This window comes from Plectropomus leopardus, chromosome 24 (genome assembly GCF_026936395.1).
Source record: "Plectropomus leopardus strain MGB_pleo_1.0 chromosome 24, ASM2693639v1, whole genome shotgun sequence".
Taxonomy (NCBI): Eukaryota; Metazoa; Chordata; class Actinopteri; order Perciformes; family Serranidae; genus Plectropomus; species Plectropomus leopardus.
In genome coordinates, this window is record NC_142199.1 from 15,901,602 (window position 1) to 15,928,791 (window position 27,190).

A 27,190-nucleotide genomic window follows, 5' to 3' on the forward strand; every position below is an offset into this window, starting at 1 on the left:
CCAACAGACAGAAAAGATCTAAATGTTGCCTTTGCTAGCATCTTCCACTTCCACAGTAACCCCCACGCACCCATCAGTGCTATGTCGTGTTTATCACTCTGTCGATTACTTTTTTTTTTTTTCAGATTATTTTTGCGGCTTTTTTGCCTTTATTTGATAGGACAGCTATAGCGTGAAAGGGGGAGAGAAACAGGGGATTACATGCAGCAATGAGCTAATGGCTGCTCCGATTACTGTCTTTTTTTAAAAACCTTTTTATCAGTTCCTCTGTTTTTTCAATATTCCAATGGCAACACATCTAACACATTTTCAGGCAAACCTTGTGAATTCTGTGCAACCTTGCGATTTTGTGCACTCACAGCAACTTCACCGCCAGTTTGACTACTGCTGCAGGAGTGTGAGGTCTTTGTTTGGGATAGAGACATATGGCTAACTTAACCCACGATTATCAACAGGTTTAATGGTAAAATTAAGTCATTTTGGTGCCGGTTTGAGATTGTTGGGACCGTTTCACGGTTTGTTGCTGTATGATGCTGCCGTGTTAGCCCTTGCTGAGGAGGAGAGCGGCTCACGCAATTATTTTGCGATTTTCTCTTCCCCCCAATGCAATTTCATTGCAAAAAAAAAAGCACCAAAACATTGCAAGATGCTTTTGCATTCTTCTCGAAAAGCTGCTGTGAAATTAGACATTTCAGGCTTGAAGTTTTGTTTCTAGCATCCACTCGAGAATTTTTCTTGGATTTTCTGCCATAGCTTCTGCCAAACTACTCGCTGCTGCTTCATTCCTATTGCCTCTCCCCTCATCACCACAGACACCACGTCTCTGGTATACTAAGAAATACGGAGACCTTTCCCTCGCCTGCGAGGGGTTTAATCAGTGTTGTGTGAACTCATTTGGCATTGGCTTGGATGAAACAGATGTTTATTCGTATGTAAAAGTCTACCAGCTCCAACTTTAGCTTTATTCTTAAATGCTGCTGGATAAAAATACCAGAATGATGTTGGAATCCAGTGTGAATGGATGTTCATGATTTTAGAGTTATGAGATAAATAATCTTGAAATAGAATTTGTAACCAGAGTTACACACAGCACAAACTATGATCAACATTTTAATGACTCCACTTAGTATCTGAAAGTTTGCTCTCCAAATATTCCCAGCGGTAACTTCGAGTTTATCTTTCAGCTGTGAAAGTTTACCAAAATAAACAAGACCCCAACAGAATACTTGATTAAATACTAAATTCAGTTTTGAACGCAGTGGAATATATGATCACAGCTACGTGGAATTATGTTAATTTAGACATTGTAAAGCTGTGAAAGGCATGCATTAATAAGATGTTGCCTGTTTTATCAGTGTTGTGAAACTCTCTCAATGTTCAATGTTTCCTGAAGTTACGCAACACCATATTATTTTACTTCCGTCATCTTCTGTCTGTGCGTTCCACATATGTTTTCATTCACAGTCATCAAATCCAGCCTGTTCTGAGCAGCTGGCCTTCCTCAGGGTTTAGATTTTATTTATTTTGGACTGCATTTCATTTTCAAAAGATCTTGTATCCAAAATAGAACAATTAATTGAAGAAGGCTACCTTTGAAACAGTGTGTTTAAATCCGGAATAATGTTTTTAAAGTTGACCGTTTGATCAACAGACTTAGTTTATTACCTCATAATTCTTTTGCACAACTTTTTTGCTGCGCACAGGAGCTATACTTGGCAATAATTATGCACACGTCAACTAAAACAAATGTTTTCCCATTTTTTATGATTAGCTCGGTGTACTGTTTATGATGAGATTCTGACAGTGAGACAGTTACAAGGAATATGCTCAGTCACTACCTATGTCCCATTAAGCTTCAGAGCTGTAGGGGATCCATGCGTGGTGCTTATGCATGAGCAGAAATGTTCCATTACAGTCATTTTTCATACACACAACACGGCCAAAACTATGCAGACAACGATACCTTGCACCCACATGTGATTATTGAACATATCAGTCATTTGTAAAATAAGTCTCTACTCTCGATTTTTGTTGTCCTACCTCCTATTTCCTTTTTTCTGGGGTGTCTGCCCTCTCACAGTCCAGTGTACCAGTTTAAAACTGGTTTGATTTTATGCAAACGGCTTGGACAACATGCTCTGGCAAATTAGAAGTAGCCTACACAAGCAGCCTGTGTTGATGGCATCATAGTGCTAAATCCAACTTGTATGTGGTGGTAAATTTTTGCAAGAATACCCTCTGCAGCAAACAAAAGTTTATAATACTTTTGTTTAGAAAGATAATCTTCACAAATTATTATTTTTCAAGCGTACGTGCAATGGCTAGAAGTAAAAAAGCTAATGTTAGGCTACAAACCAGCTACAGCTGGTTTGCATGACTTCAGCATCCATGCAGCATTTTCACATTCAAAAAAATCTATTCACGTTGAGAGGAGGAAACTAGGGGTTACTTATTTTTGGGTTTTTGGACTTCCTGCAGCACTTATGCAGCAGTTATTTTGGTAATAAGCAACATGATGTGATTGACACATTATTATGTTTATATGTTTGTTTGGTACGCTGTTGCCCTCCATGTTTGGGGCATGCGCATGCGCTGTTGGAGGAATGATGGATCGATTACTCTCCCTGTGACCTGACTGTGACCTCAGTGATGTCATTTCAGCACTTTCGATTCGTACCCGTAAACTTGGATGCATGCTCACAGTGAAGACTTCGTAGTTGTAAAAACGTGAGTTGTATTCGTAAGACTTTGCACTCACAGATTTTACACTCATATAAAAACAATCCAAACTCGAACCCAGTTTCACAGACTCACGTATATGACAGCAGAACTTTGTGTAAAACTACTTTTTTGACATAGAAATTGTTAAAATTACAAGTAAGAATGATTAATTATGGATACATCTTTTTGACAGCTATCTTACACCGTAGGAGAGGGGCCGAGTGAGCGGTGCACATTGTGTTTGTTTACTAAAAAGTTCATTTGTGCTGAGAAGACAAGACATGGCAGAGTTTATATTTCAGAAATGAAACATTTGACACCAACCTGGCCACAAGCGATGCCACATGCCGTTTTGAGTTGAACGTTTGCTCTGTCTCTTTTTCCTGTTGTGTGCTGAAATAGATGAAAAACTGCTGATTCACGAAGACAAAATTAGGAAAATTAGGAATCTGGCAGTTTGCCAGGGAGCTGAATGTTTCTGTTAAATGACCACCGCTCATAACAAGCTACCTGCTGTTGGCTGAATAGCGTGTTATTTCCAGTAAATATCACAATATAAAACATGTGTTTTCTGTTTAAAAAGTAGAAATGTTGGAAGATAGTGAGTACTCATCTGTTTTTTAAGTGGTGACGTCTCAGTCTGATCTAAGGCGCACAGTTGGAGGGTACCTGGTTTGTTTGCTGTAACAATAGAGCATATTTAAAGGATTCAACTGAGTCACCTGGTAAAATTCGCTATCCTTGTGTTTGGTTTCATATCTAACCAGTCTGAAAATTTTTAGCCCACCCTTCCTGCCCTCTTGAATTTCAGAAACCACTCAATAGGGCATTTGATCGCTATGTGACTGTGACAACATGGTACATCATATGTAAAGTACGTCGAAATGCCTCTGTTTGAAAGCCTCTATACAAGAAGAACTGCTCTGCCTTGCTTTATGAATGCAGATTAAAATGCATTATAGATGATTTGTGATGATCAAACAGCTCAGAGTGACACTGTGAAGGGGGAGGAGGAGAGGGGATGACACACTTTCATTCATTCACATCCCTTATTAGCCGCACCGTACGCATCAAATCAGTTTGCAGACAGACGGATAGAAAGACATAAGGAGAAAGAAGGGAATCATTCACACCCGAGTGCACTCGTTCTTTGTGTGCTCAGTTTGCGTAAGAGTTAATGTTTGATGCGTGTGTTTATTATTTGGCCTCCATCTGCACTCCACCCCCCCGCTCCCTCATCAGCCATCAGTCTCGTGAACACATGTTTAGTTTTCATTGCAGCAACGCATCAACCACCTGGAGGGGGAAATGCCTGGGTGGCATTTTGACATGCTGTTTGCAGCTGACAGGTTCGGGATAATCACTTCACGACTCCCATGAAATTTCCTAATAAGCCTTTCGCTGAATGTCAATCCGGCTTTACCTGAGCGAGATGCAACTCTATGAATTCACAGGGATTTCTTTTTCTCCTTCTTCTTCTTCTTCCTCTTCTTTTTCTGCCTCTTTTTCTCCTGCTCACTTCGCTCGCTGATTTGACAGCTGTTGTTCTTAATTTTCTCCCTGGCTATTTCCCGAGGATCCATCTGGTGCTGTTGAGAGTGAGGGGCTGATGTGGGAGCAGTGCTCAGCCAGTCAGATGCACACACACACACACACACACACACACACACAAATCAAATACTTGCAAACACACCTGGGCAAGAGTTGTGTTTCTCCATTGGTGTGAGAAAAGCAGACGCATAATGTACACATGTAAACTTGACACTCACTCAGGGAAAATACCCAAACAAGTCAATGTGTCGAGAAAGGAAGCATCAAAACATAAAAACTAAAAATATAAACAACGCATTTATGACATTCCTCTTTGCTTTCTTCTTCTGCAGTCTATCCTATGAGTTTGTGAGGAGACCTCTTATGATAATTACATTATTGACTCATAGTACAGTATATAAACATGTAGCAGCAGATGCTTGAATCATGGCAGGCTGCCACAATAAATGAATGTGTGGGATATTGTTTATCGCGATTATTTCTGGGATAATATATTTGTTGTCATGACCAGATAATTTGTGATTAAGCAGAAAACAAATAGATGGTTTTGCAGAGTGCACACTAATCTGAAACTAATTTGCAAGCTTTTAAACAGTCTCAACCTCAGTGGGCTGAAAGTGAATTTGATGGCAGGTATTGACGGGTGTGTTTGCCCTGCACAGTAGTTCATTATTTTGAAAATCTAGACTGCGGCTCTCTGTGCTCATATTCAAGCATGTTTCTCTTCCTCTCCAGAGGTAGATGTGGAAGAAAGACAGACCAATTACAGTGAGTGATTTTTCTATTTGGGCTCTTTGAACAATAAGAGCTTTCTTTTCTTTCTTTTGCAGCTTGCTTTTGTGAATGCTATGCTGTGGGCAGTTTGGTTTTTGTCTGCTTCCAAGTACAGATTATTCCTGCTTGGAATAACTGTTTGTTTTGGTGTGCTAAGCACCGGCAGAGCTGTCCTCCTTCCACCCTGCAACCGACTTTTTATCTGCACATCCCCTTGTTTCGTCTGTAGGTTGTGATTCTTTCATCTCAGAGGGGTTAACGACAGCTATAATCCTATTGATCCAGAAAACTGATCCTTCCTAATCCTGTAACATGAAAGTTGGGCATTGTGATGTGCAGTGCAGTACAGTAGAGCCAGTAGCAACAGCTTTATGAATTCTTAGCCAACACCAAGAGCCCGCCGTCAGTGTTCATCTCAAAGCAGCTTCTGAGACAGAGAATGTCCAGGACTGTACCTCAACTAAAAAGAGGCAGTTCTTTATGAATCTATTATTTGTTTCTCCTGTGGAGGATGCAGCGTCTTTTCGGCATGCTGTTATTGTGGACTCTGCAGACAGAGAACAGAAGACGAAAGAGCATTTTCAGATGAGCCTCCGGGAATGAGTCAGGCTGACTTTACTCGATTGCCTTTCTTCCTGCTTCCCACTTTTCCTCTCACTTTCTCACCTTGTGTTGTGGGCTCTTGCTCTCTGTCTCTCCAGAGTTTTGCTCCTGGTTTGCCCTCGCACTTCTTCCCTGTTTAAAACCTACCGTCATCTCTTTATCCCTCCTCTGTGTCTCTCTGTCTTTACCTCCTTCCCACCGTCTCTCCCTTGACACCAGCGCCAGGTACAGCTGTGTGTGTGATGGCAAAAAGCATGTGGCAGTGCCCCGCCATGACCAACACTCATCCATGCCAGTTAATGACACTTACAGGCATCCCACGATGCACATCACCATGGTTGCCAGGCTGAGTGCTGGCTGAATCAGCAGTAAAAAGTCGCACTTTGGCAGCGCTCCCAGTGCAGGGTACAGTAGAGGTGACATCAGCGACTCTGGATGACACCGCGCTGGCAGCATCTGCCTCCCACACTCTCTCACTATTATCAGTTTTCACAGTGGATGTTGTGAGAGAGGGAGACAGACTGGTTGTACTTGCAGTGAAGTCAACGTAGTCATGAATGAAGGGGTAAACTGAGAACAAATACTCTATGTTGAAGTTTGATGTCATGACAGCAGTGTGTTTCCTCCTGTTTTAGTTGTCACTCCACCATTGACTTTGTTTACAGAGTGAGTATGTTTACATGCTCGAAATATTCCACTTTTTGCTTTTTTTTCCAAAAAAAGACAATATTCGTACCAAGTAGTTTACATGGCAGATGAAAATCTTCTTACATTCCCATCTATTTGTAGCCGTTTGTACTCTGAATAAAGTGCCCAAACATGTTGTTAACATGTAACATAACTTGAGCTGCATGTGCCAATCTGCTTCTCTGATAAAAAAATGTTCCACTGGTTTGGGACGTGTTTGACCATAATTTGCGTAATCCAAAACCTGTTAATATCCATGTCTTTTATAATGATTAAAAGTAGGTGTGTTTCTTCTTCCAATCAGAAATTTGGGCATCCTTTTGAGGCATGCATCTCTACCATTGCCTGATAAGTCCATCCAAACAATTTCGGTAGGCGGGAGTACTTGCTTTGACATTTTAATGTTAACATTAGACTCTACTCTACTCTACTTTGTTGCGATTGGACATAAACAGTATATCTAAAAAATACCATTCATTTAAATGTACTACTTGTGTGCGACGTGTACCTTGTCGACAACAATCCCCATGAGGTTTTTGTGATACATTGGCGTGACCAGCATATTTCGACATTTCTCATTCAGCAACCAGCTGCCTGTGGACTGCTGAATATTAGCTGGCAGTGTTATTGTTCTGCAAGCGGCAGCCTGCATTTTACATCATCAACTACAACACCGTCCCTGATTGGCTGCTTACTTTGTCAACTATTGTGTGGATCCCTGATTGACTCCGATTGTATTGTAATGTCTGGATACCAGGCGTAGTGGCACCAGACTGATACACAGAGCAAAACAGAATGTTGAGCTCATGTCATCAGGATGGTCCTGCCAAACTATCTCTACCAAACCAGCTGCTGGCTAATTGTTTGTGTACAACAGATCTGCGACAACCCACAGAGCTGACTGTAGACATGCAAGAGAAGAAAAGACATTTTAAATCTCAATGAGTCTTTTACCTGGTTACATAATGGATATATATATATATATATCCATTATGTAACCAGTAAACATAAGTCAAACAAGTCAACTAGTCTAAAAGTAAGAAAAAAAGAAGAGGTCAAAATTGAGCACAATTTAATCCCTAACGTCAAACATTGTCAGACAATACAGTGTTTAAGAGCCATTTAATTATATGTTTTTTTAAATTTAACAAGTTTTCTCCCCATTGAGATCAAATATCTCCTTTAAAAGGCCAAGAACAGCAGCACAGGATTTCAACAACAATTAATATTCACATAAAAACACATAGATAGTAACATAAAATGAGCAAATAAAAAAGTTGCACACAGACATCTTGGACTCAATAGATGGTTTAAAAAACTCCTTCAAGGTCACCATGTGTTGAGGATCATTTTGCAGATTATTCCATGCTGTAGGTGCAAAGAACCTGAGAAACTTTTTTTCCCAATTAAGTTCTGAGTTAGGGCATAACCAGATTGAAAAAGTCCTGCAAACGTAGATTTCTATTTCCGTATTTCACATTCAAAAGATACGTTGGTAAAAATTTTACCAGCAATCACTAAATATTTGTATAGCAGTGACTGAGGGGTTGAGTGAGTAAGTGATGCACAGTTCGTTATGAATCTTAGGGCTCCATGATATACAATATCCAGCATTTGAAGACAGTGAGCATCACTATAGTCAAACTTTTCATTTTAAATAAATGCTTCTGAAATGTGTGGCACTTTGCATCACACAGTAGGAACATTGCATATGAAACCTATGAAACATGACAATAAATCACTAAATTATTATAAATGAATAATAATTCAAGTTGTAATAAGTTTAGCTGACTGGTATTTCTGCTGCCAGCTAGCAAGGCGGCATTTAATCGAGTAATTAAGCACATCCATAGTTGAGACACATATTATGAATTCACTTTATACTTATCCAAATAATGCTGCTTAAACATGAATATAAACAGCATATCCCACATGTCTGCATTGGAAAATGCATGAATTTTGGAAAAAAGGCCTAATTGGGGATATCCAAATGAAATGTGCTGTTTACATGGCCAGAATCAAATACTGAATATTGGCCTATTCTGAATAATAGTATAATATTATATTATACAAGCATAATATTAGTGTGCATGTAGATCTAGTCAGTGATTTGCTCAAAGACCTTTCTTTTACTCTAACATATGTGTTGACCTTTGTAGAAAACCTAAATGATATAAAATTCAAGTCACTAAATGAAGGCTGAATATGCAGAATTCTACCTTTTATATGAATCTGGGAGTATAACACCTGACTGTATTCTGATACAGTAGGATCATAAGAGAGTGAAAAGATGATGCCCAAAGGCAAAAACAAGATGTTAAAGTCAGATTTAACGTATTATTATATCAGCAGCGTCTATAAAGCCTGTCAAATTGTTCTTAGGTTTCTCTGGAAACATCAAGTGTGGCTGGGGGGGGGTGAATCATGTCAGACTTCAATTGCTAAGTGCTACCATGCAGCTGTAACAGTAGCTTTGTCACTGAAATTGCTCCAGTAATGAAGCCTGACCTTCTATGCCTGGACTCCCACTTAAATTCAATGGGATCCACCTATCATCTGCTGCTTTCTTTCACTATCACCGCTTGTGTTCGTCCAAAGAGGGGAAAAAATGCCTTTTTCACAGCTGTTAGGATGATGGTACTCTGCACAAATAGTCCCAGAAAGTGTTAATTCAGCCTCTTTGGACATATGATCTATTCATAGCAGCTCGTCCTCAGTGAAGCACAAGTTTACTAATGCTCCACTATTTATTATCAGGTCAGCACTTTATCTTTATCTACGGCCGGTCTGGGGAAAAGCAATTTAAGCTTGCCGAAGTTTCTTAGTCTCTTGCAACTTTAGTTTTTGCACATATTTGAAGCCATCGATTGCTCAGAACTCGTAATGGCTTTGCTGGAAGAGAGGCGATAACTTTGGAATAGGAGTGAACAAATCCCTTTCATGTAGAGCGCAAGCTGTCATTGCTGCTCCGAGGGTTCCTACGGCAACCATTGGCTGCCTCCTTTTGTTTGGCAAGGTGTGAGTCATGGTCGGCCAGTTTTTTCAGCATTACTCTGAAGATACGTTGAGACATTTATAATGAAAAGTGCATGACAGTTAATGGAGACAGTGTTCTTTTTGAACAAATTACAAATCTGAGGTTATGTCGCTGACATGACTGGATTACACAATCCTGATGGTATCTTTGTTAACTCTGTGTTGGAATCTGTTTTTATCCATTTAAACCATCTTAAAATGAAGCAGTACATCACTGCAATAGTGGTTGAGCACCAAATATGCATTTTCTTTTGGTAAAATTCATTTTTCCATGATTTTACAACACCAATAGACCAATCACACACGTGTTAACCATTGTGAGAGAGAAAGAAGGAATGGTTGATTTCAGTAACATATTTGAGAATGGCACTTCATGCATTTAGGACTATTATCATTTTGTCACATCACAGCTCTGCAATCACACACTGTTGGCAGTCATTGTAATATTCTCTAATAATTTCAGGTGCAATATGACTAATGCTGCTGCTACATCTGTTTTGCATCCATCTGCTGAATTTCAGCAGAAGAATGTGTGATATTAGTCTTTTTGTGAATAAAACTTGCAAACGGTAGCAATTTGGCGCGTTGATTAAACTAATGATCGTATCTCGTTTCACCGGTGGCATTTATCAAACTGAAATAAGCAGTCTGTGACAAGGTTGTGCATTTAAGAGAGTTCGGTTATGCTGACTGGGAACTCTGGTGTCAGCACAAAAAACAATGAGAGGTTTATTATAAGGATAGAAAAATGTTGAATGAGGCCTGTTTGCTTTTCAAACTGCAAATAGTGGAGGCTGAGCAAAAGCCTCAAGTTGCTGCACTGATGCTACAGGCTTATTCAGCAGGGGTGTCACGATTGGATTTTTGATTTAATGGCTTTTTTCTTCAGCACCGACTGTTATGCCAATAATCTTCTCTTCTTAAGTCATAAAAAGTAAACACATCATAGGTTTTATGACACTTATTTTGATTTTCAAATTATTTTTTTAAAGAAGTGTGTGATACAACTGCCTTATTTTTTGAAGAACAACACTAAGGCCCTATGTAGGCATGGGCAATAAAATTATATTATACTGATATTGTGATATAAGACTAGATATAATTTTAGATTATTGTCTGGATATTCTAATAACACAGGTTTTGTCTTTACCTGGTTTTAAAGGCTTTTTTGAACTTACAGACAGTTCTAGCTTTTCTGTAATTAGCCTTTACCCACTGAGTCGTTATATCCACATTACTGATGATTATTTGTCAAAACTGTCATTGTGGAAATATTTTGTGAAAGCACCAATAATCAACCCTACAGTATTGTTGCAGTATGTCATCAGTGTATTTGGACAAAAGAAAAGTAGATATTACAATGTCTCCATATCATATAATCCAGCCCCAGCCATATAGTCAAATTAAAAAATTATATTTAAAATGTAATAACTACCACTTATTTATCATATTATGTTGATGTATTTTTCACACTTATTATGGTAAATCATTATAAACGTTACTCTGGTTCATTCTCTGATGTTCTGGGCATGCATATTGCATCAGCACTCAGCACTGTCACTTCAGATAAGGGCACATCATAGAAGGGAAGCACCAGGTCAACAGAAAGCGAGAGATTTGTAGTCAGCATGTGTAGTCCAGGGTTTGGACACTTTGGCTTTTGTAAAAACGGAGAGGCTCTTGATAAAACATTCGCTGCTTGCAAAATATACAGATACAAGATCAATAACAATAGCAATTTGCCATTTAATGTTGTTAACTTTTATGTTGCATAAAAATGCTCAATTGTATCATATCACCAGCCATGTACCTGCGTCATCTTTCTGTATTGTTGGGAAATTGTCGGGCTACCACTATGCCTCACTGTGTTGATTTAGTAGTGTAGTTTTTGTATATTTCGACGTGCACACGTAGGCAAATAAGAAAAGAAGATTTGTCGGTCCTGCTTTGATTTTAGTGGAGCCCAGTTTTGATGGATTTTGTGATTTAGAATTGACAGGTCAGGCATTTTCTGTGCCTTACTGCCTTTCCAAACTGTCCCTGAAAGCATTTTTCTTGAAGGCACCTCTTCCCCATAGGTGTGATCTCTCCGTGACCTGTGTCAGCGATGCTTAGTGTGCCAGTTACACTGGCGCTCAGGAATGTCTCACTCAGAACACACCGTCCTTGCTTGAATCATTAACCTCCACCAGTTTGCCCTGCGGCAACAAGAGATCCAGTCAACTGGCACACTTTGTCAACCCCCAATGTCTCCTTTGTTTGAGACTGTGACACAAAGAAATTAGCGCCCTGCATATTCATCACTATTACTAGCGAGGAGACGAGGAATTTAATTGAATATGTAATAGCACAAGGGATTGAAGTGGGGCCCGGCTCATTGCATTGCTGAAGCATGGGCCAGTCACTGTATCTCTTCATGGGAAGATAACAAATGCTGGGCTGGAGAGATGACACAAGCAAGTCCCACAACGGGAGCCGCGAGTCCGACTGTTCTTTTAAAGTGAAATATTGCTTGGAGATGTGCGGAGTGATGATAAACAAGGAGCTCCCAGTACATAGTGTAAATAACAAGATTAAATCAAAGGCTGAGCTATGATTGAAACACCTCCCTCTGGGCCCGAATTGATTGGCCATTTCAGCGCTGACAGTTTCATAAATAAACCGAAAAGGAGAGAAACAATGTGTTAACCTATTTGTTATGCACATTTAATGTGTGAACCTGATCAATGCTGCAGGATCAAGCTTGGCACGTTGTTGTTCGTAGCGCTCATACACTACACTGCCGGTGCTTCAGTAGAGCGATTGCAACAATTAGGTGTTAACAGAGAGAAATGAGGCCTCAATTCCCACTAATGGCTGCGCTTTTACTAAAAGAAAAAGCCAACCTCGATTAACCGGAGGGCTGAGGGGAGGGAGGTGGCGGCTGTTTGGCCGAGGCTAGACTTGGGTGGCGGCGAGGTCCTTCTGGGACTTGAGCGGCCTTCATGAAGCATTGGTTGGATGAAGGATGAAAGAGTCCGGAGACGTGGTCGGGTGGAATGAGGGAGCAGCGCGGACACACGGAGCCTTCAGAACTCTGACAGCTCCCCAGCAGAGAGGACAGGGGGGGATGATGGGAGAAAGAGAGGAGGAGGAGCAGAGGCGCCTCACAGAGATCAAAGGTGCACTCATCAAGGACTTGTCTCTCCTTTCCTTTGACAGGGGCAAAGAGGTGGGGGAGGGAGGGGGCTTGAATGAAAAGTCAATGACGATGAGGACTGTAGGCTGAGGCCGGAGAGCTATAACAAAACCAAAGAGGAGAGGGTAATCCTTTCACCTGTAGCTCAGTCGCTTTATATTCCTCTCAGCACTCTCTGCTGTGGCGACTTTCTCCATCTTAATTTCCTCTGCACTCTCCCTGAAAGATTCATGCATTTGGAATATGATGGACATATGGACAGTATATACACACTTTGCCCTTGGCTGTATTATTTTTACATATGTGTTCCGTAGTAGTTAACACTTTAACGCCTGAATAGACCTCATTTTTTCTTGTGCTGCGTTCAAAGTCCTTTTAATAGCAAACCCTTGAAATCTAAAAGAATTGGTTTGATTTATTTCAAAAATTGAGGGAAAAAAACATAACTGAGCAACTTTGCTCGAAATAATCCTGTAATGCTAAAGAAAAAGTTAGTAAAAGGTAACAAGGAAATAATATGAAAATTAATGTGGGGGATTATTAGATATTACATATTATATTGTATCTTAATTATGTAATTGAAATTATTGTACAGAAAAATGAAAAAAGTTTTTTGAATTTTTTTATTTTATTTCATTTTCTTGGGTTTTGTTTGTTTTTTTGCTTTGTTTTTCATATTTTTAGGTGTTTTTCTTGGAACTTTTTTTTTTTTACTAATTTATTGCTAAATTTTGGGTCATGTCTTATAAATTTGCTTGTTGCTCATGTTTTTGAAATTAATCAAGCCAATTTCCTATATCTATTTGGGCTGGGCAACATGGCAGTAAGTGTTATCATGCCTGTATATCACATTGTGGAGCCACTATTTCTGTTAACATATAGAAACCCTTAACCTTAAGATTCCTGATGAGCAGCTTCAGCAGCTGAAGAGTGACCAAGAGTGGTATGCACACCGAAAACCTTTTTAAAATAACAAATTGTACCAAGATATATGGGATTTCTCTAATTACTGGTGTTTGTGACTGTACAGATTGGTGATGCTTCAGTTCTCATTAGGGATGCACAGTAAGATGGGAACATTATCAGTATCGTCAGATATTGGCTTTATAATTAGATATTGGAACAGGCCAACGTGCTGATTTCTGCAGATATCACAAACCAATATAATCAACCACCCAAACCCTGTTTGCAAACCACCAGCTTTATGCATCATAGTAGCACAGGTCTGAGACAGAGGGCAGGACAAGACAGAGACACAAGGACTTAGAGCCAAAGCAAGTGTGTGCTTGAGAGACAGGGTGACAGAGAGCAGAGGAGTAGGTGGATTCGTGCATGCAGTATTTCTGTAACTAATTAATAACTCACTTGGGACCCTGCTTTGTCACTTTTTTGTTTGCCAAACCTGTGATATTTATTATACCAGTTACATTTTTAATAGACGACAGTCAGCCAAGCGGATGTGAACAGAAATTGATCAGTGACGGTAGCAAAATATTTACAGTATCTGCAACAAACTTGGTAATTTAAACAGGAACTACTTTGCCCATCTGGCAGCTTACAGTTCATTTGGAAGATAAATTGGAATTGTTGCTTTTAAAGCATGCAATAAATACCATTTATGCCACCACAAAGCTTTGCCTGGCCCACGGTATTAAAGGACAGAAAGACAGCTGAGGGGCTTTTAACTCATGATGGTGGGCCCTGTGGACGATGACTGACTGCCATGGACAATGGCATCAGCCGCAACCATAGGCAAGAAAACACTCACAATAAGTTGATCACGGTGAATTCCCTTTGGTCCCCATGGTCATGAGCTTTGGGTTGTGACCAAAAGAATGATTGCAGATAAAAGTGGCCAGAATGAGTTTCCTCCACGGGACTTTGGGCTTTTGAGATGCGGTGAGGAGCTCAGGCACCCGAGAGAGCTCGGAGAAGAGCCACCGCTCCTTTGCGTCAAAAGGGGCTAGCGGAGGTGGTTCATCTATCTGATCAGGATGCCTCTTGGGCACCTCCCGTTAGAGGTTCTGTGTCGACATCCCACTGGTAGGAGACCCCGGGGTAGACCCAGGACACGCTGGAGGGATTTTATACCTCATCTGGCCGAGGAATGCCTCTGGATCCCCTAGGACAAGCTGGAAAACCTTGCTTATCCTGCTGCCCCCTGCAACCCTGCCCCAGAAAAGCTGATAGAAGCGGATGACCAAAAACCCCTCCAGAAACTCACTAATTGGTCTAATATATCTGCTAGAGTTTTCTGAAACTGGAGTGAGCGTCTCACCTCTTTTCACGGTTTACGCAGCGTCAGCCCAGCTTTGAAGGGGGCTCCATAATTTGTTTGCTCATTCATGTGTCACATGCAATATGTCAGACCTCACTGATCTCGTTTTGACAAAACCCGAGGAAAGGATGCATCTCACAGCTGCACCCGGCCCTCAAAATTGCAATGATCAGCCCCAGGTAGAACTCCAATTATAACTCAAATCAAGGTGTCATAGACTGGAACGTTGGCGAAAGGCGACTTATATAGCACAATAACACACTTGCATGCCTAAGAATGCCTGGAGAGCGTCTCACTCATTAAACATGATCATTATGAAGTGAGAGGTTACAGAGGCGATCTAGGGAGATATGACCTATTTCTCCCTCCTGAGTGCAGCTGCTCTCTCAGCACTGAAGGCAGGAGAGAGAAACAAGAGGACACACTACAGTTTGATACACAGGAGATGACATTTTCTTGATTTACTATGCATCAACAGCCAGGCAAAGACTAAAGAGGGGCGTCCTTACTGGATATAAGATGTAAATGTGCGCACAAAGTGGATGTTTTATGAATAGTGTGGATGGATGTCTCCTGTGTAAATCTCTGTTCCATAGCTTTATTCAGCCAGGAATAGAAAGAGAAGAAGAGAAGAGTGTTTCTTCGAGCTTACATTTCCACTTCTCTGCCCAGGCCGACAGCACAGGACTGGTTTTACATCTCAACACGAGTCACTAATTGACACAGTTTGGACGAGACTTTTAAAAAGAATGTGCACTGTCAGTCAAAAGTTTCTAAAGCCTTTTGTTTTAATATCTTAATTAAAGTCCACATAATGTCATACCTTTGAGAATCAACCCCAGTAAGGTCTTTTTTTTCCTGTAAGACAATCTTTTTATTTCGCAGAGCAATAACAGGTGGGCTTTCCTCTATCCTGAGCTGACATTTGCCTTAGATGATGACTGTTAAGAGTTTCAGATAGACCTAAATCTTTGTGTGTAAGGGCTTAATTGACAGGATCTCAGATTCTAATGGGACTCTTAATCAGGGCTTTAATAACACTTTGTAAATCTGAAAGGTCAACCAATTAAGCCTATGGTTATGTTAAAAACACCTCGACAGGCCTCGCATCGAGGCAAGTGTTCGCTGTTGTCTGCTCCAGGTGCATAATTAGAGTAATCAAGATCTAGGCCACTTCCAATTAGATCTGGGTCATTTCCATTAAAATGAAAAAGTCATTCATTTCCTAATGCACCATTTATAATACAGTGCTCCTAAGGTACCAGACACAGTCTCTTAACATGATTTGTTTCCTGTTGATTGCCTGAATAAAAAGCAGACTCTTATCACTCAAAATATCACATAGATCTGACAGCCATATTGATTTAGAAAAATACTTTTTTTTCCTCTTACCTGCAGTGCTGTTTATCACTCTAGATTGTTTTGGTGTTAGTTGTCGATTTATGGAGATATCGGCCAAAGAGATGTCTGCTTTCTTTTAGTATAATGGTACTACAGGCACTTGGCTTTTGGGGCTCAATGTGCCAAAAAATACATTTGAAAAACTCAATAGAAATACCTCTTTCTAGAAATCATGACTCGGTTACTCAAGATAATCCACAGACCTTGTAGGAGCGATATTCTTTTAGACCAGCCGCTAAAAGAAAAAATTGGGCATTGTATTTGTCTGCAAACCCCAAATGTGCTCCATTTGTATGTTTCATGTATCGTATCAATGATTTTAAAAGTGATGAAGTATATGAGCTGATTTTATCATCTGGTGATGGTGGATAATGCGACACCTAGGTAAGATGCCGGCCGAGCTACAGACCACAAAAACAACAAAAGTAGTTTTTACAGTTTTTAGCAAGTTGTCGCTTTGTTCCCAGCGCCTTTTTAGCCACCAAACGCGGGTGTTATTTAGTGACCCGTTGCTGTGTTTCCACCTGTGAAAGTGCCACGAAAAGCAGTTCTTCTTTTATCCAGACATCATGGCATTCCCTGCAGGGCTAGTGCCTTTAAAAGCAGCTGTTTTTGTTAGAGGTGTTGCTGCGTTTCCAGCCAAGATAGTGCAATGACATGCGTGAGCTAGCAGTTGATGCACGCTTCCCTCTGCACGGTGATATAGTCTGCGAGGAAGAAAATTTCCTCATAAAACTGCTCACAACAAGGTCTGTGGATTATGTTGCGTAACCAAGTCATGACTTCTGGAAAGACACATTGCTGTTGAGTTTTTCTTTTTTTTTTTGTTAGGGTGCTTTTAGCACTACAAGTAGAGTGCCATCTAGTTCCATTATACTCAGAGAAAGTAGAGTTATCCACAGCAAATATCTCTAACACTCTGCTACTCACACCAACACAGTCTAGATTGATAAACAGCACCACAGGTATGAGGAAAAACATGCATTTTTGATTTTGGGATAGACAGTCTTTTTCAGACTGGATCCACTTTTGAGTTAGTAAATAAGATGTACAGCCACTTAATAACTATCAATTGATCCAGGTCTACTTCTGTTGTGCTTATTGCAGCATTTTTCACATTTTTCCAGAGAAAATCCAGTAATTCTGCCTTTTGATCCACACAAAATCTGTCAGAAATCCATTAAATAACTTAATGACTTAATAAAATTGCGAGGTAATGTCTGGTTCAGGTTGCAGGTTTTCAGTTAGTTATTTGTGCGAACAGACTTTTTGGTGAGGCACACGCCAAAGTGACCAGTCATGTATTACAGACGTCAGAGATGTGCTTGACCTAAAAACCTTTCCAGAGACTTTGTACCCGTGAGGAAGAAAGCAGGTACCTGTGTGAAGCTGGCAGGAGTTCACATAAAGCAGCAGAGTATTGCTTTGGTTTAACAAAGACCCATGTGATCTGGATATGTGGTTGAATTTCAATTTAAACCGAATCCAGTGAGCAGGGGAGAATAATGTGACCTTGAATTTTGTGCCCCACGGCATGGTGAATACACTGAACAGTAGCGAGGGTTGATCTGGAGCTCAGGGTGTCTACAGAGCGTGAATCACCTGTGAAACGATAGAAATAAGCAAAAGAAATCGAACGCCATTTCCATATGTGCTGTCTGTCATGGGAGACTTTGTCAACAACGCTAACAGCAGCTGACAGGAAGTCTTAAGGACGCCTTCAAGCTGAAAGTTAATTATCTCATTCGCCCCGGCGGGTATCTCAGGATCTGACGGTATCTGTTTGGAGCTTTCAGACCACACAAAGACACGCTTTGAATTGTGACACACACCCCCTGCAGTTAGCAGCTCTGATCAGCAATCAGGATTGTCAGAGTGTCAATAGGACGTGGAGACGGATGAATGCCAGGGTTGACAGGTGTGTCGATTAGCCATTAGATCATTACTAGAAAGAGACAAGTGATCCATGAAAACTCCAGTGAAATCATTCTGGTATTTTCTCTATCATGTGGAAGGTCTCCTAAGCAGTAATCATTCATTTGTTACTTCTATTTTCGATTGAAGGGCAGCAGTTTATAGCTCTGAATCATGTCTGCGGTAATCACCATGTCTCCATTAAAACGGGCTGAAATTTGATTGGCAACTGGTTTTGAAAGGTCAGAGGAACCCTGCAGTACAGGCGGATTTGTGGATTCATCTAAAGCCTTTTATCGTAGTCATTTTGAGCCTGTTAGCATGCTGATGCTAGCATGTAGCTTGAGGTACAGTTGTGCCTCACTTGATCTCCTCTCATTAGATATATTTTAATCAGAGAACTCATGTTTGAAATCTTTATTTCAACAGCAGAACATAGTTACAGTTTGGCATCTAGCCTCATCACTTCCCACATATAAGTTTATATGAGATATTTGGCAGGGATGATTGATATCTTACCCTCTAGCTCGAGCCTACCGATGGATGCTGGGGTGGATGTGGAGCTGAAAGAGCAGGCAGCAACACTGATGCAGGGCCGCAGCAATACTGACAGCAGAGGGGAGAGATGGCAAGTTTCTGCAGCTCAAATAGACTCGGGAAGGTGTGTTTTGTACATGACATGTGAAGCATGATGTATGACATTTGTGTGTGTGAATCAATGCATCTCAAGCCGACTGCCTGAACTAGCTCTCAGGTGTAGCTCCAGTTTTTGTAACTTCTGTAACAACGCTTTACAAAAACATAGTCCTTCCCCTATAGATGGACCAGCATGGGACCTTAGTTTTGGGAAATATGTATAGTAGTTAATTAGGAGAGACAAAAATAATTTGGATCTCATTTGAATTGCATTATGAATTACACATATGTCGCAAGTCAAGAAAATCACACTTTTGAAGCACAAGATGGTGAAAATATGTCATTAGAAAGTGTTCATAACCTAGAGTTGCATTTCCTAGGATAGCAAAGGCATGGCTTTCCAGACATTCTCACGCTAACTCTAAATAATACCACTTTTCTTGCCAAAACCGAACCAACCAAACCAACAAAAACAAATGGTCATAGCCAGTCATAGGCAGAGGAGGGTTGGTCATGTCTTTGCTATCCTTGAAAATACAATTTTGTGTCTGGGATATACTCACACAAGCACAGTTGCTTGTTCTTTTGCCTCTCGGCTGATACAATGACAATTCGCTGAATAAAACTCATCAGGTAAAGTAACGTTGCATGCAAGGAACAGAGCTAAGCTACCTAGCTAGCTGGCATGTAACAAATGTTAGCTTACATTGCTGGTGTTGGTGATGTATATTGTGAGACACATAAGATTTAGTTCATTTTGCAGTAAACTAAATGGTACTATAGTGAATTGTTTTAAATTGACAAATATGTGTAATTCATGGCATAATGCAAACACAATCAAAATACTGTCTCTTGCCATTGATTACTGCAGGGTTTCCCGCACATTCATTGATATGTGGCATTCCACCAAATCTAATTCATCTGCTGCCACAACTAGATTTTTGGAGCTGAACTGTTGGTTAGGAGTGCTACTGGAATATATGTTTCAGTTATTTATAGTGCACTTGGGGCAGAGATGTGCAGGAGAATGTCAGGCGCATTGAAAGTGAAAGTGAAAAGTGTTCAGTCTGCTGGGTCTAAAACTTTGCTTTGACTGACAGACATTCATCCATTATTATGATCCGATCAGCTATGAAAGGATCTACAGATCAATTATCCACCCTGTTAGTGACAAACTGCTGCTGAGGAATAAATGAAGTTCTGCAAAAACGTTGGATTTTAGATTGACGTCAAAGGATGATATGATTATATGATAATGATTTTTTTAATGATAATGAATTATCCCCACCGCCACATCCACACACACACACTGCCATTCTGTGGGAAACACTGTGATGTGACTATTTTATTTTTTTGTTTCTGAAATAGGTCCCTTTCGGGACACCGGCAGGGGAAGGGGTTTGTCTCTCTATATAGATAAAGAACAAAACTCCATTTTCACAGACATTAAGCAGATCATTATATGCAGAGCGTAATTTCTTCTGTTTAGTTATCAGTGGTGATAACTGGTGATAATCATATTATATAAGTATATAATATACAGTAGATCAACAAACTTTTACTTTTGTTTTACTTATATATCCACAATGATAAAGTATCCACATAAACAACATGTTTTAATGACGTAACCCACATTAACTTCAAATCTGGGACCAAACCATGACTAGAAATGGAACTTAAGCAAAATTACCCTCCCAGTCATCCCTTTAATGGCACCCAGAAACAATAACAATTAGCCTACACACTAGAAAATTATAACTCCAAAAAAATATTGCAAAGCACATTTTCATTGGGCTGTTATGGTAATTTCCGCACTGAGCTCTCACAGACAAACAACACCAGGAGTATATTCAGGGCGAAAAACAAGCTCATCACTCATCGAGGTCTTGGAAATGATTTCAACAACAGTGAAACGGAGCCTTGTTCTGCTCCCAAAGGGGAGAGAGATACCAACTCTAATGATAGTTGGCAGCAGAAACTAAAGGTGCTTTTGCTTTCCTTTTATTATTCCTCGTTGTTGAATAATTAAGACCTATTGTTATTTCTTGGCCACCCACTGTAATGATAGCAATAATTCATATTATGCTGAGTAGCACGCTGACGGGGGGGGGCGTAATGCATTCCACATGGCAACATTTTTTCCAGCGTCAGAAAAATTATGTTAATAGCAAACAGAGGCATGTTTATACAAAGAGGTAAATGCACGAGAAGAGTGTGTGAATTAGCTTCTATAGTTCGGCGAAACTGTGCCAAGGCCACCAAAGCATGTTTGATGCACTAATAAGTATTTCTCTGCATCTCTATAGTAAGCCAATTTGCAAAGTGATTGCTCATCAGCTGCCTCAGAGTGTTTACGCTATTATCTGTGTGTGTGTGTGTGTGTGTGCGTATGTGGTTGTGTTTTTCCCTCTGCGTGTGCACACCGCACTCCCCCTCCGAGAGCCATTTTGGTGCGCGAGCGGCTTGTTAATGGAGGGCTGCGATTACTCCAGAGCTGAGCTGACGGCTCGCTGCAGCTAAGCTCTGATCAGGTAGCTGACTTCATGCCACGGCTGAGACGTGCCAGTCAGGTCGGAGAGCAGGAAGTTCTTCCCAATTACCCAGCAGACAATGCTCTCTGCCTGTTAGCGGGAGAGGTGAAAGGGCTCCATCCTGTCCTTGACATGGCGTTTCCTCTCTCTCTTTAAGCCTGATGGCACAGAGATATGTCACCCCATGATGGTCTATACTTTTAGTTGCTTTTCTCTTTCCAGCCGTGCTTTTAGGCTCACCAGCAGCGTGACTCCAGGCCTGTCTGTTCAACGTTTTGGCCGACACAGAAATGTCTCAACAATTTTCATGTGGCTGAAACCTTTGACTGAGGAATTGATTTGTTGATTAACACAAAATTAATAAGTGACAGGGAAAAATGTAATCAGTTGATCTAACGATGTGTTAGATGGGGATTGGGAATTCAACATAGAAATTGTACCTTTTTACAATGAAGTTATTTAGGGGAAAAACATGAAGAATTAATACCAGGCCTTATGGCATGCTTTGGCTAAAAGTATGCCGATTTAATTGTAGTCATGCACTGCAGTCAGCAGCACACTTTCTCTTCACAGGTAAAGAGCAATGGCCAGCATCCCATTAAATGGAAATTCAATAAGATTACAACCCCTCTGTATGCAAAGTGCATTCTCCCATCACATGAGTCATGGAGACATGGAGGAAGTCAATGCAGGGTTCCTGCAGATCCTTAAAAAGTCTGAAAAGGCTTTCAGTTTATTATCTTTTTAAAAAGACCTGGTATAAAATTCACTTAAATTAATCTTATAAAAGTCTTAAAATGCAAGAAAGATTATTATTATTTATCTTTCCTGATGTTGCACTGTAAAATCTCAAAAATAATAACATCTGTTTTTAGTTCATTTTAATTTAAAACATTTCTTTTCTTAAAGTTGTCATGATGGGAATCCAAGCAATGGAAACTCACATGCACATTACAAAACACTAAATTGTCTGGAAAACAGGCCAGAATAAGGAAGAAATGCCAGATATTTCCCGCTTCTGCTTCTGCTGGTAAACCAACTTGATATCTTTCTGATAATATAATATGTTCATTGCCTTCCATGTGTTCCACTCTAAAAAGTTTTTTTTTCCTGACATTTGACGTAGATGATCAACATTTGGGCAAAATAAAATTGTCCTTCCTTAATTTAGGTGAATAGAAAATTGTTCTTAAACTTAATTTCGAGTGGCATTAAAACAGTCTTAGATCCAATTTGTATTAAGCTGTTGGAACTCTGCAGTATGGACGATGTGGAGGCCTGAGAGGAGGCTTTTTTTTGGACGGGGATCAAAGGGAGTGTTTATTTATTGTTGTTGTTCAATGAAACTTCAATGCAATGCCAAATGAGTCAACTCATTTAATTAAAGTTGAACTGCGCTTAATTGATTTTGTCTTTCCTATTAGAGAGGCTTGTCTACTTCTGATTTGGTGAAAGGGTTGTTTCTATCTGCATATGAAATGGTAAACGCCGCCTGTTATGTAGGGAGTAGTGAATGAAACAGCCCGCTCTCTGCCACCACCCGTGCTCTCAGTCCACACTGTAGGCATACAGTCAAACACAACAGTGACGCTGATAGTGCCAAGTCTGGTAATTGAAATATTTCGTGTGGAATTTGTTAATTAGACTCGTGTTATCTCAGTTCAGTGCCATCCTCAAGGTAAATGAAAACCAGAGAATGTTTGGAAATTGGTTGAGTCTGTGTGTCGGTGCAGCAGCAACCGCCGCGGAAGCGTATTAATCAAGTGAAAAACTCAATTTGATATGAGAGAAATTTCATTTGACCTTTTCTGGGCGTAAGTGAGTCTTGAATGATAAGTTCTTATAAAAGAGCATACATCAATAGATGCCTCCACCTTCTCCGCCTGTTTGTTGCCGTGGTTAGATAGCAAGCGCTGGTTGCAGCATACTGATGAGCCATCGGCTGATTACACTTAAAACTTCCCTCATGGTCTGTGTCAAGATACATTTGAGTTGAGCAGAGCCTTATGCAGTTTGCATGAAGCAAAGCATACGTGTGTCTGCTTCTTGGAAACGTACCGTGCTGATTTATTGTTTAATTTCCGACAGAATGGGTTCAAGTGAATTACATTTATGTTAAAGAGATGCTTTTTGCAAATTCATTTTGGCATCTTAGCCTCGGTAAATCATGTTTGTTTGAGAAGTAATAAATTTTTTTGTTTTAGGTTGACAACAGAGCCTTAAAAAAAGAAAAAGAAAAAGCCTTAATGCTCCACATACTTTCTTCACAGCATCATCTGACCTCTTTCCTGTCTCTTTCTCCAAGTCTCATATCAGTCGTCCTGACCTGGCTCTGTCTTTTTTTTTGTCTCACAGAGATGGTATGAAGAGACGGAGCCCATATTGCCTTGGACAAGAGCCAGCTGCATCGGGTACGGTATGCTACACTGACCTCAGCTTCCTGTCCGTTTGTCAAAGCGCTGCTCAGTCAGGGATGTAGCCTATTTCTGGTTTTAAAAGGCCTTTCATAATAGGTAGACACAGTGGTCCTGTATTTCTCAGAGCTTTTCTCTGCTGGAAACAAGCCAGAGGAGATGGAGAACTGAAACAGAAGCTTTGGATAAAAGTTATTGTTGCCTCTGAGGTTCACCGCTTCAATCTCGCTGTTTAATGAAGCAGAGGCTTTGTCACCCTTGCATGCGTTTAAGTCTCCTGGGTTCCCTTTGTCATCAAAGGGAATTACTAAATTGAGGAGGAAATACGGTGTGTGGTGCATCCCGGCGGTTTATGTCAGTTCTTTTCTCAAGTCTGTGCCGTCTCCCTGCGTTAAAGACCAGCACATGAATCACATGCGTATTATACTGCACATACGTTGATATGATGAAAGAGGAGGCTGTTGCTGTAGATGAGTTTATGCATTTACCTTCCATTCTGATAACTCGGCTGAATGTTAATGATGCTTATACCAAGGATAATTTTTTCGTTGTTTTGAACAAAACCTTTTCTAACCTTAATCAACACTTTTTTACTCGATGTAATGGTGTTGTGCTGCTTTTGGCCCCGGGTCTGTTTGTCAATATTACTAATTCCTGAGCAGACTTGCTGTAAGCTGTGATCACCTGGAGCATCATTATCACCAGAGGAGAAAACTGTGTTTTATTTGGCAGGATGGAGAATGCGATCTGTGAAGTAAAAGGGAAAATGGCGCGGGCTGCTGGCTGCTGGCTGTTATGACGGTGGCCGCTCATTGATCAATGGCGGATCATGCTGCTGATTGTGGTGGCGCTTGGGTTTACCACTCTTTCTCGTCTTCCATGTTTCGCATGTCCTGTCTTGGAGGTCTTCACAACCTTGAATCTGAGCACGATCAGTGGTATATGTTACTGTGATGTTTACATGATTCAGAGGCAGGTACACATTTTTACCTTTTTGTGTACAGTCTCTTTACATATCTATATTATAAACTGTATCGGTTTATAGTCTTATTTATAATCACATCTGGATGCATATAGACATAAAAATGACATGGTACCACAGCTGAACACTGTCAGGACACTAATATATGTCACAATCAGCGGTGGAACTTCAGGTACTTGTACTTAACTTTTCATCAGTATTTTATATTCATCCCACTTCCTATTTTTACTCCACTACTTTTCAGAGGGAAATATTGTACTTCTTACTCCAGTGTATTTATCTGACAGTTTTAGTTACTTTACAAATTAAGAATTGCATAAAACGTAAGAAAAGGTTACAAAATATGATATTTGTTATAAATTTAACTACCTTATATCTGCCAACTCTTTTCATAACCATTTAAGTCATTTTTTCCTTTCTCTTTGTTATTATAGTTTCAGTTATTTTGGGTGGGCAATTACTTTAATAAACATTTCAGTCGTTTTTTTCTTTGTTTTTTTTAAATAGTTTTGAATTTTGGAGTCTTTTTAAATTTGTCTGAATTGGGCTCTTTGAAAATTATTTACATTATTGTGTGCTGCCCACAAATGCCACAGTGCCCTCCTCCAAAGGTGGGAGGACATTCTGCAGTTTGAGGTTGCCACTGGCCACCGAAACATAATCTGGATAATGTATCTTTAAGTAAGACATTAAGAACAGCCTGCTCTTTCTTCCCTCTGTGTCTTCCCTTCTCAGTGCCCTGCCAGTGTCTGCGCTAGCCCGCAGAGACACCAACAGTTAGCATACATATGTCAGATGCTCCATGCAAGCTAAAGTTCACATCCCCTTCAGATGCGTGCTTCCTTAGCGCCACAGGCAGGGACTCAGTGAAAAGGTCATCTCTCACACTGAGTAAATGAAGGAAATTGCCGGCTTTCGCTTCCCCTCACCATACTGTTTTTAGCCTTAGCTGAGCATTGCAGACTGCTGCTTACTCCCACTCACCTAATCACCGCTCAGCAGGCCAAATTAATACATGAATCATATTACAAATCTGCATAGAATTAGCATTTTCTCGCCTTGAAGAGTATTTTTATATGATGTCATTTTTAATTGCAGCGGCTCCGCAGCCGGACACATTGTGTCTTCAGCTGGATTATGATATTCAATACGGTAATTACACTGAAATTCCACTTTCTAAAGCCGTTAATGGGGAGAGATTCGAATTCAGATGAAGTAAGGGACTGTTAATTATTTATGAAAGGGGAGAGGGTCGTGCAAAACGGGGGAGGCACTTAAAATAATTTTTCAACCCTTTGAACTCTGCAATAGAAATGGTTTGCCACTGCCAGCATAGATGTTTTGTCATTTATTGAAATATTTTCAAATGTTTCATATCTATAAAATTGGCACAACTTGAGCTTAAAAGTTAAGTCAGTCAGTAAATCATAATAATTGATAAAAGTTGAAATAGTAGACGCATAAACTAAATATTTCTCAACACTCTATAAGTTATTTGAACAATATTGTTTAGTTTTTGAGATATGCTCATTTTTATAAGCAGAGTTCGAAGGTGTCGTGAAATAATTCCTTTGGCGTGACCACGCTTTTTTCCACCACAAATAACTTTGGTGCAATGACGTCATTATTAGCTCACAATCTGATGAAACAGAAGACAGAAGCCTTCATTTTCTGCTGCAAGAATGAATGTTCTAGCTTTAATGGTTTTTATTTTAGATCAACATACATACAGGATAATGCAAACAACAATCTCCTGCAGCCATTATGGGAAAATCCGAAATGATATTCAGTGTAGTTCCTGTGTAATACTGTGTTTGCATTGCACGTAAGATAAGTTAGTGTAAGTGTTTGCTTTCTGCAGCAGAAAGAATGGAAGCTCAAGCGATTACCATGCTTATTAAAAACCTATTTAAACAGAAAGATGCAAACAATAAAGTCTATTTTTTAATTTGCCTTAAGTTAGGAACATTTAATTTTAATTTGTTGTATTTTGTATTTATTTCAAAAACCCTGAAAACTTCTGCAAGTGGGTTTTAAAGGCATGTTTTATTTAAAAATATTCAAACTCACACAGTGTATCATAACCACAAACTAAAATAGTATGCATTTATGGTGAAGGGATGTTTATGCATTTTCCCCCAGTCAGTCAGGGAGGCTTAAGGAAAAATATTTCTTGCTTCTTGCAAATTGTACCTTAATCGATCATTGGTAACACTCACAAGCCGTAAATTGACTAAACCCAAAAAAGAAAAAGAAAACTTTGCTTGTATCAAAGTATTCCAAATGTGTTTTATCCTTATCCATATTCTCTGACAGCACTGCATCATATATGAAACGCATAAAGACGTAAAGGCCTCGACATGTGAAACACATATATACAATATAGCTTAATCATGCTTTTTGTTTTGCCCACTTTATTTTGCAATGTCGCTGCTGAACTTTTCTTTTAGGCCCCAAGATAGCTCCATTGTCACAAAATAGTTA

At 40.0% G+C, this 27,190-nt stretch overlaps 1 protein-coding gene across 6 annotated transcripts in view; it reads left to right on the plus strand.

The window, feature by feature from the left end:
• Window positions 1–27,190, plus strand: part of LOC121962812 (beta-1,3-galactosyltransferase 1-like) — a 126,862-nt gene that overhangs the window by 36,945 nt on the left and 62,727 nt on the right. For 5 of the 6 annotated variants that reach the window (XR_006107166.2, XM_042513117.2, XM_088074727.1 and 2 more), the window contains one exon: window positions 23,666–23,721. The gene's annotated coding sequence lies outside the window, so the exon portion shown is untranslated. Of the gene's footprint in view, window positions 1–23,665; window positions 23,727–27,190 lie in introns of all 6 variants that reach the window. The other variant, XM_042513118.2, reaches the window with a different exon arrangement.